At 32.9% G+C, this 14,654-nt stretch overlaps 1 long non-coding RNA gene across 1 annotated transcript; it reads right to left on the bottom strand.

Moving 5' to 3' along the window:
* Window positions 1-1,999: 1,999 nt before the first annotated feature.
* LOC123569841 (uncharacterized) lies at window positions 2,000-13,580 on the bottom strand. The gene is made up of 3 exons (XR_006693661.2): window positions 13,451-13,580; window positions 4,334-4,426; window positions 2,000-2,286 (listed from the first exon to the last, which is right to left on the bottom strand). It is a non-coding gene; the product is annotated as an uncharacterized lncRNA (long non-coding RNA).
* Between the last annotated feature and the right edge of the window lie 1,074 nt (window positions 13,581-14,654).

The following is a 14,654-nucleotide window of genomic DNA, read 5'->3' as shown; positions in this document are numbered from 1 at the left end:
CATCTCAGGACCCGAGTTCAAACATCCATATTAATTATGTCATCTTACTTGATTTTTGAGGTAATACATAAGCTATCATTTAAGGTAGTGCCTGGCATTTAATATGGTTGATCAAGTACTAATTCATATGCTTCAGGAGCCGAGATCGCACCCCTGCACTCCAGCATGAGCAGCAGAGCGAGACTCTGTCTCAATAAATAAATAAATAAATAAATAAATAAATAAATAATTTATCTCTTATTGGACTTTGGACATAGACATTACATGTGCATTTAACATCACTCTAATGTACCTAATTTTTCTTATACCAATACTGTAATAATTCAGTTTTCACTAATGATACTAGCCTTTTCAGTTTTCTCAGTTACAGTGTTGGTTGGGTTTATTTAGCTTCATACTTCAAAGTAGAATCATGATATATTTCTTTCAAAAAAAATCTCAAGTCCTGCATTAGTTGATGAATAGCTGTTTTGGGGGGCAGAGAGGGGAGTGGCTAAAATATCTTAATCAAATAGGAATAAGGTTTGTCCTGTGTTCGAGATAGCAGAAACAATTTGAAGCTGTGGTAGTTATTATGACAAAGACTGGGAATTCAGTCTAGTGTAAGAGCAGCTCATAATTAAAACGATCACAGGGAATGCATAGTATTTCAATGTAAGAACTGTTCAAATAAGTGGTCTCTGAGGTAGAGTTGGCAAACGAGGTGAGAAGCAGACTCTAAAATCTTGCTTTAAGCAGCATTTTCTTGCTTATTAATCTGACAGCTTTTTCCGCTGCTCTCAAGCTAACTACAGCAGTTTTAATCACAGAGAGAGCATGTCAAATTGCTCGGAACTCAAGCCCATCAAAAATGGAATGCCTTCAGGATTTAAAGAACCTTGAGGGGTCAAAGCTCTTACTCCCTATTTAGTATGTTGTATGCCATCAACTTTGGTGAATATAGACAAGGAATTAAAATACTCATATGCCTGTCTTGTGTTTTACCTATTTTGTAAAGTTGTACAAAATTATGTCTCCTTTCACTGGAGATGTTCTCTTACTGCTTAAGTGCTGAAAATTTTGATACTGTCACATATAGAATATGCTGTATTTAAATGCTCCATTACAGGAAAACAAGCACCAATCATACCCCTGGTTGAGTCTTCAATTTGTTTATTTTCCAAATTATTTTCCCCATGAATATTTTCCTATCTAGTGAGTCCTAAAGTGACACAGAGGATACAAGCAGTACTTGCATTGCACTATATACTGTTCAATTGAAACACATATTTATCAGAACACTATCATCACTTTGCACAGTTTGTGGTAAACAAATACAAGAAATATCTCTGAAATCTAGGTCTATGATTCTTTCTTTTGTTGCAGTCATACTATGAAAATAGTGTTGGGTGTCAGATACATTTTAATCTGTTACTTTTGATTTATTTGTTTTAATGATCCTCATTAAATCTCTCACCCTTTGATTTGTCACCTTTCAATAGCATCTCTTTCTTCTCTGTCTCATCATCAATTGTCAAAAGCTGAGCTAAGCTGGAGACAGTTGAGCTGCCAGATGTCCAGTGGTTAGTTAAGAGAAGTCAAAATGAAAATAACAGTCAAGGCTTTAATCACTTAATTGTGATTGTATAAGGGAACAACGAAACAAGAGAAAGCATCGGCTCTCTTAGTGTTCCAGTTTCCCCCCATTGGAACAGCAGCAGGTGGGCATTGCTAGTGCATTAGGGCAGATGTAGGGGACTTTTCACTGCACAGAAAGCCTCAGACAGAAAGCCCCTGCTCTTTTATTGACTTGAAGGTGGTGTCAAGGGAAAAGGGAGAGGAAAGGGGTAGGTGTGAATAAGTACTGAGTACTGAGTCAAATAGAGGAAAAGCATTTCCAAGGTCCCCGGTAAGGAGTAGTCTTGACAGAAACACTTTAGAGAATACCTTAGTTCATTTGGGCTGCCATAACAAAATGCCATAGACTGGGTAGATAATAAACAACAGAAATTTATTACCACAGTTCTGGAGGCTGGAAAGTCCAAGATCAAGGCACCAAAAGATGCAGTGTCTGTTGAGGGCTCGCTTTCTGTTTCATACCTGACATCTTTTCACCAGGTCCTCACACAGCAGAAAGGATGAGAGAGCTCTCCAGTCTCTCCTTCATAAGGTCACTAATTCCATTCATGAGCGCTCCACCCTCATGACCCAATGGTACATAAATGTTATATCCATAACATAGGCTGACAATTGATTCTACACTTTGACCTTAATCATTTTTCTGTGGCCTTCATCATAATTTAATGCCTGTGGGAAAAATGTAAAGTTAAATAATGTTATTAATGTGATTAATAATGTATAATTGTGAGTATATGTGTATACACACACCCCAGTTTTTACTCTCTACTTAAATGACATGTCTTACTAACAGTAGCATGGGCTAGATTTAAAAAAAAAAATAGATGTCTTTTGACAATTTGGAGTTTAGCCAACTTTCAGTAAGGGAGCCTTCCTAGGGGAGCCTTCCAAGCCTTGCTTCTGTTGTCATAGAATGGGGTTATGGTTCCATTCCTTTATTTTGAACCACACATTGCTGTTTTTTAAAAAGCAGAAAGTAACCCCAATCAATGTAAGTTTTCAACCCCAATGGGAGTCATTGAATAAAGTGAGTAAAGGAGGCAAAGAGATTTGACACAGTTTAATTATTCCTGTGGCATGGCTTCATAATTGTATTGGATGTTATAGTAAACAAAACTCATAAAGATCACTTTATCAACTATCATGGTAAGTATTTTTCACCAAAATATAATAAGTAGTTCTAGTTATGCAAATAGGTACTTGTAGCATGAAAGAAAGTTCCCAGTGATAGCATCACTCATGGATTTTAAACAGGTGTTTTATTTCAAACAATTTAGATGAAAATGAAAGTGATATGCCCTAGAAAAATTGTTAAAAATTCAAAAAGTGACCCCATTCATGACAAAGATGCTGAAACTGAATATATATATACATATATATCTAAATCGAATAACTTTTTTTCATAAAATGTAACTTAAAAAGTTTTATTTCTAAAAACAAAATATAGTGCCATATGTAGCACATCATTTTAAGTGTGTATTCTTAAATTTAAAAATTAAGGGCAAGTCACAATTCAACTATACATATTATATAAATGTTATATATTAAAAGTGATAAAAAAGGGAGATTTTCTTTTATTCAGAGTTGTCTCATATATTTCATGGTGATTGAAAAAAGAAAAAAAAAAAAACTTCAGCCAAATTAAATTTAAAAGAGTTTCATTGAGTAATGAACAATTCATAAATGTGGCAGCCTCCCAAACCAGAGTATGCTCAGAGACGCTAGCACAGCCACATGGTAAAAGAAGATTTATGAACAGAAAAAGGAAAATGATGTACAGAAAACAGAAGTGAGGTACAGAAACAGCCAGATTGCTTACAGGTCGGTATTTGCCTCATTTTAACATGGTTCGAACAGTTGGTTATATTTGATCGACCAAAACTCAAGGCTTAGTACAAATGTGGACTACAGTCTTTTTACACATCTACTTGTTATATTTCAGGATGTACAGATAAACCTTTAGTCCAAACTTCAAATATGAGAGGAGAGAGCTTTAGGCTAAACTTGATTTAGCAATGTTATATATCGTGTTATCATTTCTGTATAGAACTTTATACTTTGAGCCTGATTTGAAACTGCTAAGTGAAATGAGAAAGACCCCACTATGTTAAAGAAAACCTTAAAGTTCCATTTTATCAAAATAGATGCAATACACTTATCAATTTTTTTCTTAGAAGAAAATGTTCTATCACAAAAGCAATGCCTATTTAGAACATGTTTTGAATTTGTTAAGAAAAGGCACCTTAGTTTGTACAAAGTGATACTAACTCATTTATTCATGTCCTTGTGTCTTTGGCACAAGAGATAAAAGCTTGTTAGTGTTATTTATACAAGTTTCGAAATGAAGAAGAAAAAGGAATCCCTGTTGCTATATTTTTTTCTGCTTTCCTACTTTTGGCTGAGCCTCCTGTAAATAAATTACCTCATGTAATGCCTTGTGCAAACAGATTTAACTTTTGATATTACAGGTAAGAACTTTCATAGGACATTTTCTTTTTAATCCCTTCCTGTATCTTCTTGTATGATTTTTCTTGTCACAGGATCTTCACCGATATCTGTGGTCTGGCCAGGAGGTCCAGCAGAACTACTAGCTTCTTTGAAGGCTGATGTTATTGAAGCTGCTTTTCCAATTGCCAGCAAATGATATAAATTGTAGGAGACGGAAAAGGTCACCTCTGGAACAGTCCTACTTAAATTAGCTCAAATCATCACTAACCTGCAGCTACAGAGAGAATCTGAAGCCCAGGCTGCAGGAGTGGTCATGCCAGCTGACAGTGGGCTGGTGCCTCAACCCCACATTAGTTTTCATCTGGAAAACAAAATCAAAGCACAATTGTGGCTAAAACTCACTTAGATCTACTTTTGAAATGTAAAGGGTTTTTTTTCCTAATGTCTTGTTTCTTTAAAAGATATAACTGTCTGGTTTTTGATCACTTCAGTATGTCTATATTTCACATAAAATATATTTGGTTACATTAAATCTCTTATTTTAAAATAGGAATTAAGTTTATTATATATAATATGGGTACATATATATTCATAAATGTAGAACGTAGTAGAAACATAAAGAGTATCATTCCATTGTAGTTTCCTTGAATGTAATTTGTCGAGATGCAAGTCTAAATGCAATGACTTTCTGTTTAATTTATAATACCTAGGACCATACAGAATCACTTAGCGTTTGTTTCTGAGTCAAGCTGCTTGACTATAAAGGTCAACTCTCCTTGGGCAAATTGCTTAACCTCTCAGTACCCACATTGACACAAATATAAAAAGAGCATAATAATACTTAGCTCAGAGGTACCTAACAGCCAGTACAGCCAACTGCCCTTGCTACTCTATTTGATGGGGTCCTGTAAGCTTCCTGCTAGGCAGGATATCAACTCTTTAATTGCTAGAACATGCTGAGGTACAGGAAAATGCATGGAAGGAGCTGGTATGGCCAGGGTAGAAGTGGAGTGTATAGTGGAACAAAAGTATTTCAAAAGTTTATTACCAGGTGTGAGCCGGATGGAGCATATTTGCAAACTATTGGCCTTGTTTGTGAGCATGGATTAAGTTAGTATGCAGTTAATATGCATTAAACTTTAGATAGCACCAGGCATATAATTTCTCAAAAAACTCTTTTAGAACTATATCCTCAAAATGTTACAGTTTAAAGACTTAGAGGCCTGAAAGATACATTGGGAAATTAATATGGGAGGTTTTGCTGTCTCTAAGGAAGCCGCTAGTGTTCCACAGGCATTTACATTTTATTCAGTTGTTAAAAACAGATTACAAGACTAAAAATTCCTTCTAAAAAAGTGGGTTGATGGAGATATGGCCATTAAATAACGTTTCTAAAGAAGTTGCAAAAACTGAAATAAGATGTACATACACCAAACCCCAAAACAAATACTATTGATTAAGTTTGTGATGATGTCTCTATTAGTAGTAAGTTCAGACCAAGTCAGCAATTTGGTAGTTTATGAAATGCAATGGTTGTTGTCTTTTTTCATGCTTAACAGAGAAAAGCAACAGTGCAATATAGTAGAGAAAAGTCTTCTTTGCACTGCTCATCTGATTAGATTGGGCCAACTCACGCAAATCCCCTTTTTGATTGATTCAAAGTCAACTGATGAGGGATATGAATTACATCTGCAACATCCCTTCACCTTTGCTATGAAATGTTGTTAATGTGAGAATGGTTACCCCATCATATTCACAGATTTTGTTCTCCCCTCAGGGGAAGGAATTATACACAGTGAGTAGTACACCAGAGGGCAAGATTCTTGAGTCCATGTTTGAATCCTGCCCATCAAAAGAGTGCTTAGATAATCCAGAAAGTAGTGACATATTATGAACATAATTGCTGAAAATTATTTATCATCCCTCCAAGTGGTATTATTCAATAGCTATTTAGAGAAATGTATGTTTTTATGTAGAATGATATGTTCAAGTTATTTAACCTACACACACACATATTTCATGCAAAATGTGACTTTTAAAATATTAATTAGAACTTTTTTCTATTATCTTTGCTCTTATCCTACATAGTCATATTTTGTGGACTAAACAAGTTCATAGATAATAATTATAAAAGTAGAGGATGAGAGAAATAAAAAGTGAATTATGTGTTTCAGAGAAACAGAGGATACTTGTCAACATTTATTATACTTACAAGAAAACTCTCTGTCTTTATAACAAACATTTTCAAAATCCTTTCAGAACATCTATCTGAACAATAAGATTTGGGCCCTTTTCAACAGCAAAATAATCAAAGAGAGCAAAAACAAATGCTTTTGGAAAACATAAGAAGAAAACATCTTTCTTTTTTTGCATTTGTTTGATGGAAAGTTTATTTCCGGCCTAAGGCAATGTTTAATTTAGCCTTAATATATTGATGTGAAAAATCTCACATGTAATGTTGAAGCTTAAATTATTATGGATTAAAACTATATGTTTTTAAAAAATGAACATTTAGTAAAATAGTTAAATGCTGTGTCACGTTTTCAAAAACTGAAGCTGAATTTCCAACAGTATTTCTATTTCCAAAGCTCAGCATTACTATATTCAAAATACATTTTATTAATTGATACTTGATCCACATTTTACTTCACCTTTTTGCTGTGATGGGACAACAGCATAAGGCACAGTAGAAGCACTGTTCTTTGAAAATTGCACTGGTATGTTATTTGTATTGGCTGATATTTCTGTCAGCCAATTGGAGCATTTATGATTGCTGCTCTTATTGAAATTTTGCTCTGAATTTTTCCTTTTCAGAGACAAGAAACCTCAAGGTTTCCTCTAGAGCAGAAACAGTAGCAATAGTCCTATCTTCTTAGGAAAATATATGTAAAATTGCCTAGTTACCTAGCCTACCATATGCATAAACCTTGTGTTAGTGAAATTGTGTTGATCAGATAGCATTAAGAGTTGGGCTGCTTTTGGATAAATATTGGTAAAACATATAAGGCTTTAAATAATTATTGTCTACTACTTCATATTATATAGGAATATTAATAGTACTAACATAGGCAACATTTTAAATTAAACATTTATAAAATGTTCAAATTTTCTAGAGTTGATTAGTCTAGGTTTTTTAACTCAAACCACAGAAATGTATTTAGTCCCTATTGTATGTACCATCACGGTGGCAAATTGGAAAGAATATTTTCTACTCTACTGTCAGAGAGGATAGGTTTCAATTCAGGCTCTCTCATTAATTAGGTGAACCTAGGTCAATACATGTTTTCAACTCTAAGAGTTTCAGATGTCTTATGTGATAAAATAAAATTCTGATATTTAACTAACAGACAAATTAGCCAGGTTAATCAGGTTATTTTTTTTTACCATAAATGTGGTAACTACCTGGAACGTTTTTCCTTTCTTACCTCATCTCATTTTTCTGACTAACTCCAATTAGTCATAATTCAGCTGTCAGTTTACATATCAACTCTTGTGGAAAAATTCCACTGCATTACCTTCACCTCATCCCTCCTTAGACAGATTAGCTGCCCCTGCTCTTTGCCCTTTGATTAGTTTTTCCTATAATCATAGCCCTACCATTGCCTTTCTCTTCCTGTTCTATTTCTAGCTCCTAGAAGGTTGTCAGGCAATGAAAACATACACTTATATAAATTACACTTATACATTGTATTTAGTCCTAATAGTACGACCCAGTTCATTGGTAATCTTAGTGAGTTTAAGTGATTTTTCTGGATTGTTTATTTGAATGTTAATCCCAGCCTTTGTACATTTGTGTAATGTTAAATATACTTGATAAAAAGGCAGGTACACAATAATTATTTTTGAAAAATTCATTAACAGTAAATAGCAACAATAGAGTACTTACAGAGTGCCCAGCATATAATTATTTACAAATATTAATGTCGTCAAACATTCCCCTACTTCTCACATATATGAAGCCTTAAATTGTTTTTGTAATTGACTTAGTACTTGAGCCATTGATACCTTGGATTTATAAACACCACATGTACAAAAAGGACTGACTAAAAATAAAATGCTCTGTTTAACTAGTAATGTAAATAAATCACTGACCCACCTTTAGATAGCATAGATCTTGACATAGATCTATGTGACACAGAAATTGGAGAAGCTAAACTAGGGCTTTAACTTGCAAGATGTTTACAGATAAACATTCACACACACAAATTTTAGGAAGGAGATCTAAATTGCACAAAAGCATAGAAAAATTGTAATAAAATTAAAATAGATACATAAATATAAAAAATACATATAGGTGAAAATTTAAAAATACAATAATAGAAATTATACCAACTGATTTTATGTTTGAGAATACTATAAAATGGTTTTAAATGGATCTTTAGTGAAATTACATAAGCACACCATTTCTAAAGAAATAGTCAATAAATATTATATGATTGTGATTACTTGCATATCCCCTTTTGTGAAAAATAAAGCTATCTCATTTCAAAATTGAATTGCTAACATGCCTATAATTTTGTATGTGTTCATATTAGAAATTAACACAAGAAAATTAATAACAACACATTCACAGATTCATTAAGGTACCTTTCAGAATGAGGTTATTTGTACTTACTTTCAAGTTTTTTGTTTCATATGTAGTGTAAGTTCTGCATGTGGGAAACATTTTTAAGTGTAACTCATGGGAACAATCTTATTCTAGGATCCTCTATGGAAAACTATTGTTAATATACATAACATGAGAACGGCCTAGTTTCCAGGAGTTTCTCAAAACTCCAGATAAATATACATTGGATCTTAGCCTAAAATCCTTGGCAACTTTTATTGCCCACAGCTTAACAGATACAGTTGCTTGGATGAATGAAATACTTTTAATAGTAATTATCATGAAAGGAACAAATAGTTCCATAAAGAGTTGGACACAATTTCTATTCTATTATAGAACAGAGTTTTAACTGAACCAAAAAATAAACAAACATCTTCAAAGGTTTATTATGTTGGTGCTAAACTCTAAAATGGTTCCTCATTTCAAATAATTGCTCTATTTTTGTCTTAGCTTGATTTTTCACATTCTGCATGAGAAAACATTTCTTGGTTTGGCAATCTGTTACCTGAATTTAAACATTATTTTTTCCACTAATCTTGATTAAAAAAAGGAGAATAATGTTGAGGAAGAAAAACAAATCTTAATACTCTTTATAGATAACATGGCAAATGTATTCTAAAATAATGGCAACTTTGAAGAAGGTATGATTTCTATAAGACAGAATGCTATAGTAGAATAATGACATCCTCTCCAAAATTCATGTTGAAACCTAATTCCCAGTGCAACAATATTAAGTGATAAGGCCAATAAGAGGTGATTACGTCTTGATGGCTATGCCCTCATGAATAGGATTAGTACTTTAATAAAAGGGCTGGAGGTAAAAGAAAGTACTATCTTGTTCTTCTACCTTCTGCCATACAAAGACACAGCAACAAGGCACCATATTGGAAGTTGACAGTAGCCCTCATCAATGTCTGTACCTTGATCTTTGACTTCCTAGCCTCCACAACTGTAAGAAATAACTTTTTCTTATTTAGAAATTACACAGTATGTGATATTTTCTTATAGCAGGAAAAATAAACTAAAAAACATACAGTCATGCATTGCTTAAAGATGAGAGTACATGCACTGTTAGATTATTCCATCATTGTGCAAGCATCGTAGAGTGTATTTACACCAACTGAAATGGGATAGCCTACTACACACCTAGATTTGTGTGGTATAATTTATCGCTTGTTATATTTAGATGATATAGCCCACTATACACCTAGATTGTGTGGTATAACCTATTGCTTATAGGCTACAAACTTGTACAGCATGTTATTGTACTGAATACAGTAAACAACTATAACACAAATAACTAGGTGATAGGAATTTTTCAGTTCCATCATCATCTTATGAGTATTTGCAGTCTGTATTTTACATAAATGTCATTTTGCTGTGTAGGACTGTATTTAAATTTCTAGTCCAGTTATAAGACATAAATTAGGACATAAAAGAGGTTTGAATCCTAACTAATATGAAAACTGCAAAGTAAATTCACTTACAGTTTCTAATAAAGTGTGTGATTATGATACTATCTTTACATAAAATGCATATTATGTAACTTATGTCCTCTATCTTTTTATAATCTTGTACTTTTTAATGATAAAATTTTTGTAAACTATTTTAATGTATCTTTGTTTCTCAATTCTTGGAGGAAGTCAGTGCACCACCAATTAGCTCACTGTAAAAATTTCAATTCATAGAAAATTGCAGGCAATGATCAAGAAAGTGGTCTGTTCCTCCAATTGTTTTGCTTGATCTCAAAGTCATTAACTGGGTCAAAGGTCTAAATGTAATTGGTTGTCATTTAGTGAATAGAATTATATATTTCTTTGCATCAAAGATTATTATATTGATGTCAAAGATCACTAAACTCTATCCAGAATTAGTTTAATGTGAATCTAAAGAGGGATGTAGTCAAAGAGCTTAGTCTAGAGAAGAATATTCTGAAATAGGTCAAACCTCTGAAATTCCCTAGCTTTAAAGGAACAAGCTGTGCACAGCAAAGGAAAAAAAAAAAAAGAATTTTAAGTACTTTTTTTTTTTAACACTTAGAAGAGTAGTGAAGGTTTATGTGAAGGTAAAGTATTGGCAGATGGTCTCATTACATAAAATGGTTACTAAGGAGTGTCATCACTGATAAAATGCAGTATGCTACCCACATTTAAAGTAGTGAATTACAGAAACACAAATCTGCATTATTGCTGTTCTGGTGGTTGTGATGGTTTTACTATAAATTCTGCCACTTCTGTGAAATCATATCTTATGTATGAATATTACACAATAGAAAGTTCTAAAGCAAACTCCTATCCATTATAGGAAAGAAATATTAAAGCTTTATTCTTGGTTGGTGTACAATATTTCATACATAGAGACAGAATATATGTAGCATAAATGAAGAGTTTTTGGCACCTCCTCCAAATATGATGAAGAGAGGCAGCTCAACTTTAGAATTCAGGCCAAGACACTCCTTCTTGTGCTTAAGGAACCAATTGCACATGGAGAAGCCTTCCCATCTCCAGCGGTGTGGGACTGAGTTTTGTAGATATGTTCTAGGAAAAAGTTTTTTATGCTTAAATGACCTCCTTTGATGATTCAAGAACAAATTAAACTTCAACAAGCCATCTTTTGATTCCATTTATTTGGACAAATTGAAAATCCAGGGGTACAGCTGTTAAAAATTTGCTGAGATAATATTTAGAATGATATCAGTTGAATTCCTCCTACAAGAGTGTAAGCAAGGATATTTCAGAGGCAGGAAGAAAAAATTTTTAATCCTCCCTAGTGTAAGTTTGCTATCCATATGCCTAGATGCAGCCTGACACTTGGGCTCTAATTTATAAACTGGATGGCAGTTTGTGGGCCAACATTATTGTTTGGTCCAGGGAGGCATATGGAGTCAAGTGGCATTGGCCTAGCCAGGTAAGGTGAATATCAGTGTCTCATTAAACATTACTTAGAGTTATGTGAAAGAAATAAGGACTTGGTCAAATAAAAGGGACACATTGTAAATAGTGTTTTTTAAAAAAATGATGAAATCAAAGTTGTAGGGTGTGTTTGTGTGTGTGTACATAAGTGCATGTTCAAGCCTCTTTGTAATGTTAGATATAGATCTAAATCTTTGAAACGCTGGTGTAGAGAAGTCTAAAGAATAAAATTCTGTAATTTCTTTTCCTCATTAATATTCCATTGATGCTCTCTTAAAGTCATACATGTATCTCTTGAGGCAAGTTATCCAATCTTGATGTGATGCGGTTTCTTCAATTACAAAATGAGTTAGTACCCATAGAGTTGTTATTTGGATTAAATGTGTTAATATTTCCGAAGTGGCTGGCTCATAATAGGCATTATATTATCTTTTCTTAAAAATATAAAATAAAATTTAAAAACCTATAATAAAGAAAATCAGAAAGCGTTCCTCAGAAGATTTAGGAAAACTTGCTCATTTTTCTAGATAGTAATTGTTCTGAATTATGCCAGATTTAAATTTCAGGTATGCTTTCCTTAACATATCTGTAATAAGGTCAGATACAAATGAGTTAATCTATTCTAGTTTAAGAAATCTTCACAATATGGAAGGTAAAAAGGATAAATATTTATAGCTGTGATCAGAAAATGACTGATTTCTACACTAGAGAAATAGATGATTATAATGCAAAATTTAGATTCAACATATAAAATGGAATAATTTGACCTTTGGAAATAATTTATTCTGCCAATGATATTAATAATAAAATTTCATTCTATACTGCTTTACTTTCATACAAAAAATGTATCAACCATTCTTAAACATGGTTGTTTATTCTCCTATGGGAATGTAATATTATGAGTCCTTGCCAGAATTTGAGGTAATTGAATCATATTTAAAGTTTGAAGGCTAAGAACTAAAGGAAATATAACTTAAAACTCAATTGAGACGAATAATAAAAAAGTCATTGAAATTCATGTGAACCTAAAACCAGTGAATTTCACACCGCCCAAATTAGGTTATCTCTCAGGAAACTAATGATTGTTTGTGGCATTTTAAAAACCGAATGTTGGAATGAAAAATCCTATAATAAAAATATGTTTATATTTAGCCATGTAAAAAGCTTTTAAATATTTTTCTAGTTATTTCTGAACAGAAACAGAATTAAGACACATCTGCGAAACAGTATATGGAACTACCTAGAATTCAAATGATACATTGACTGTGTTTAATCACAATGATGACTGAGGCAGAAATGTTATTGTTTTCCATTTAAAATTAATTATGCAACATTTGTAATATGTACAGTCATTTTTCAAATGTATATGACTAAGGGATACAATACAAAAGAACTAAATAAACAAAATCCCCAACATGTAAAAAAAACCTCTTTCTTTCGAAGGGTAAAATGGCATTACACATCACAGTTATTTATTGGCTGAAGTGGTTTCCCTTGACCTGAACTACTTTTGCCTATCTCATGTGAACATCCGGGTGACAATGACATTTAAGTGAGAGTCCATGTGCATTCATTACTGTGTATGGAGAGAAAGGTTACATTTGGTAAAACTAACCTCTTTGCAGTCTCAGTAACAGAAGAACAATTTACACATCAAAGAGTGAGCTACCCAGATAGACCGAGAGCTTTTCAATAGACCTTTGAAAAAGAAGAAGAAAGAAGAAGTGATCTAATTCTCTAAAGCAACGTGAACTCTAGACTGATCTTAACTCTAAACGGTCTCTCTAAAGGATAAAATAACTTTATCATTACCATTTTTTAAAATATGGAGATTCGGGATTATGTATAATGATTTGCTCTCACATACCTGAAAACAAAATGGTGTTTCCTATTTGGCAGTAGCAAACGTTCACATTGAAAAGATGACTTGACATTCATGGTTAAAAATTCCCACTTCCTCTGTGACAGCTGGATATCTGAGATCTCGTGGTCATGCTACAATGATGGAAAAATGAACAAAACAAACCGAGGTCAGAATGACTTCCCTGGTGAAGTACAGGATATAAGCCATTTTCTGTTTGAACTAGCTCTTTGCCCTCTATCTATGAATTCCAGTTCATCAATGGAATATTATGAATCAGTATTTGTGTCTGTAAATTTTGTTTTTTGCTTTTTTCTTCTCGAGTAACCTCACACAAAGAAAGGGGTTTACAAATAAAAGGTAGCTTTTCCTTCATTGAGATGCTCTAAGTGAAAGTAATTGAGAAAAAATAAATTGGAAAAAAATACTTTACATGAAGCTGTGCGTTCAAGTGCCAAATCAAAAGTTATGTAACCTTGCTATTTCATTTTCTTCCTCTGCAAAATGAAGTTAATACTATCTTCCTTACTTGCCTCATAGCATCTGGGTAAGGTAAAAAGAGATGATACATAGGTGAAAGCATTTGACAGAGTATAAATCTATACACATTTCTCATGATCACCATGCCTTTGTCCATTTTCTGTTTTTCTCTCTCTGATAATCATTGTTCTGTCAGATATATTACATAAACTCCCGAAGTGAATGTATAAAAAGTGAGCTGTATTTAAAACAACTGTAATAACATAGGATTAAACAGAATTTCACTGACATCAAAACATGGACTCTTTTTATTTAAAACACTTTTTCATTTAAAGGCCATCTAAAGTCTAAAACAATAACCTCATTATAGAGAAATTCTCAGGATGTATTGAGAACTTAGTGGCAGGTACCATGTTTAAAGAAAATACAATTGTAATCCAAAAGTCTGGTATTGATTATTTTACTAGTTTACTTGGATTCCTGTGACATTAAGAGAAATTTGGAAATTGAATGAAGATAGACTTTTAAAAATATTTTAATTGTTCTGGTTTTGATTTCAAAGGAAATTCTATAAAGTATTCTTTAGAGAGAACTAAGTTATTGCATAGCATGTGGTTTTAGGGATGTGTTTTAATGACTGTGTGTTTATGTGTATGTGTGTGTTTAAAAGTGACAACCTGTTTTGAATTATTGGCCTGTGTAGATATGACTAGGATAAAAATGGTAAGAC

Source organism: Macaca fascicularis, chromosome 17 (assembly GCF_037993035.2).
Source record: "Macaca fascicularis isolate 582-1 chromosome 17, T2T-MFA8v1.1".
Lineage (NCBI taxonomy): Eukaryota > Metazoa > Chordata > Mammalia > Primates > Cercopithecidae > Macaca > Macaca fascicularis.
The sequence above is the reverse complement of the archived record's forward strand: the minus strand, read 5'-3'. Positions and strand labels throughout refer to the sequence as shown.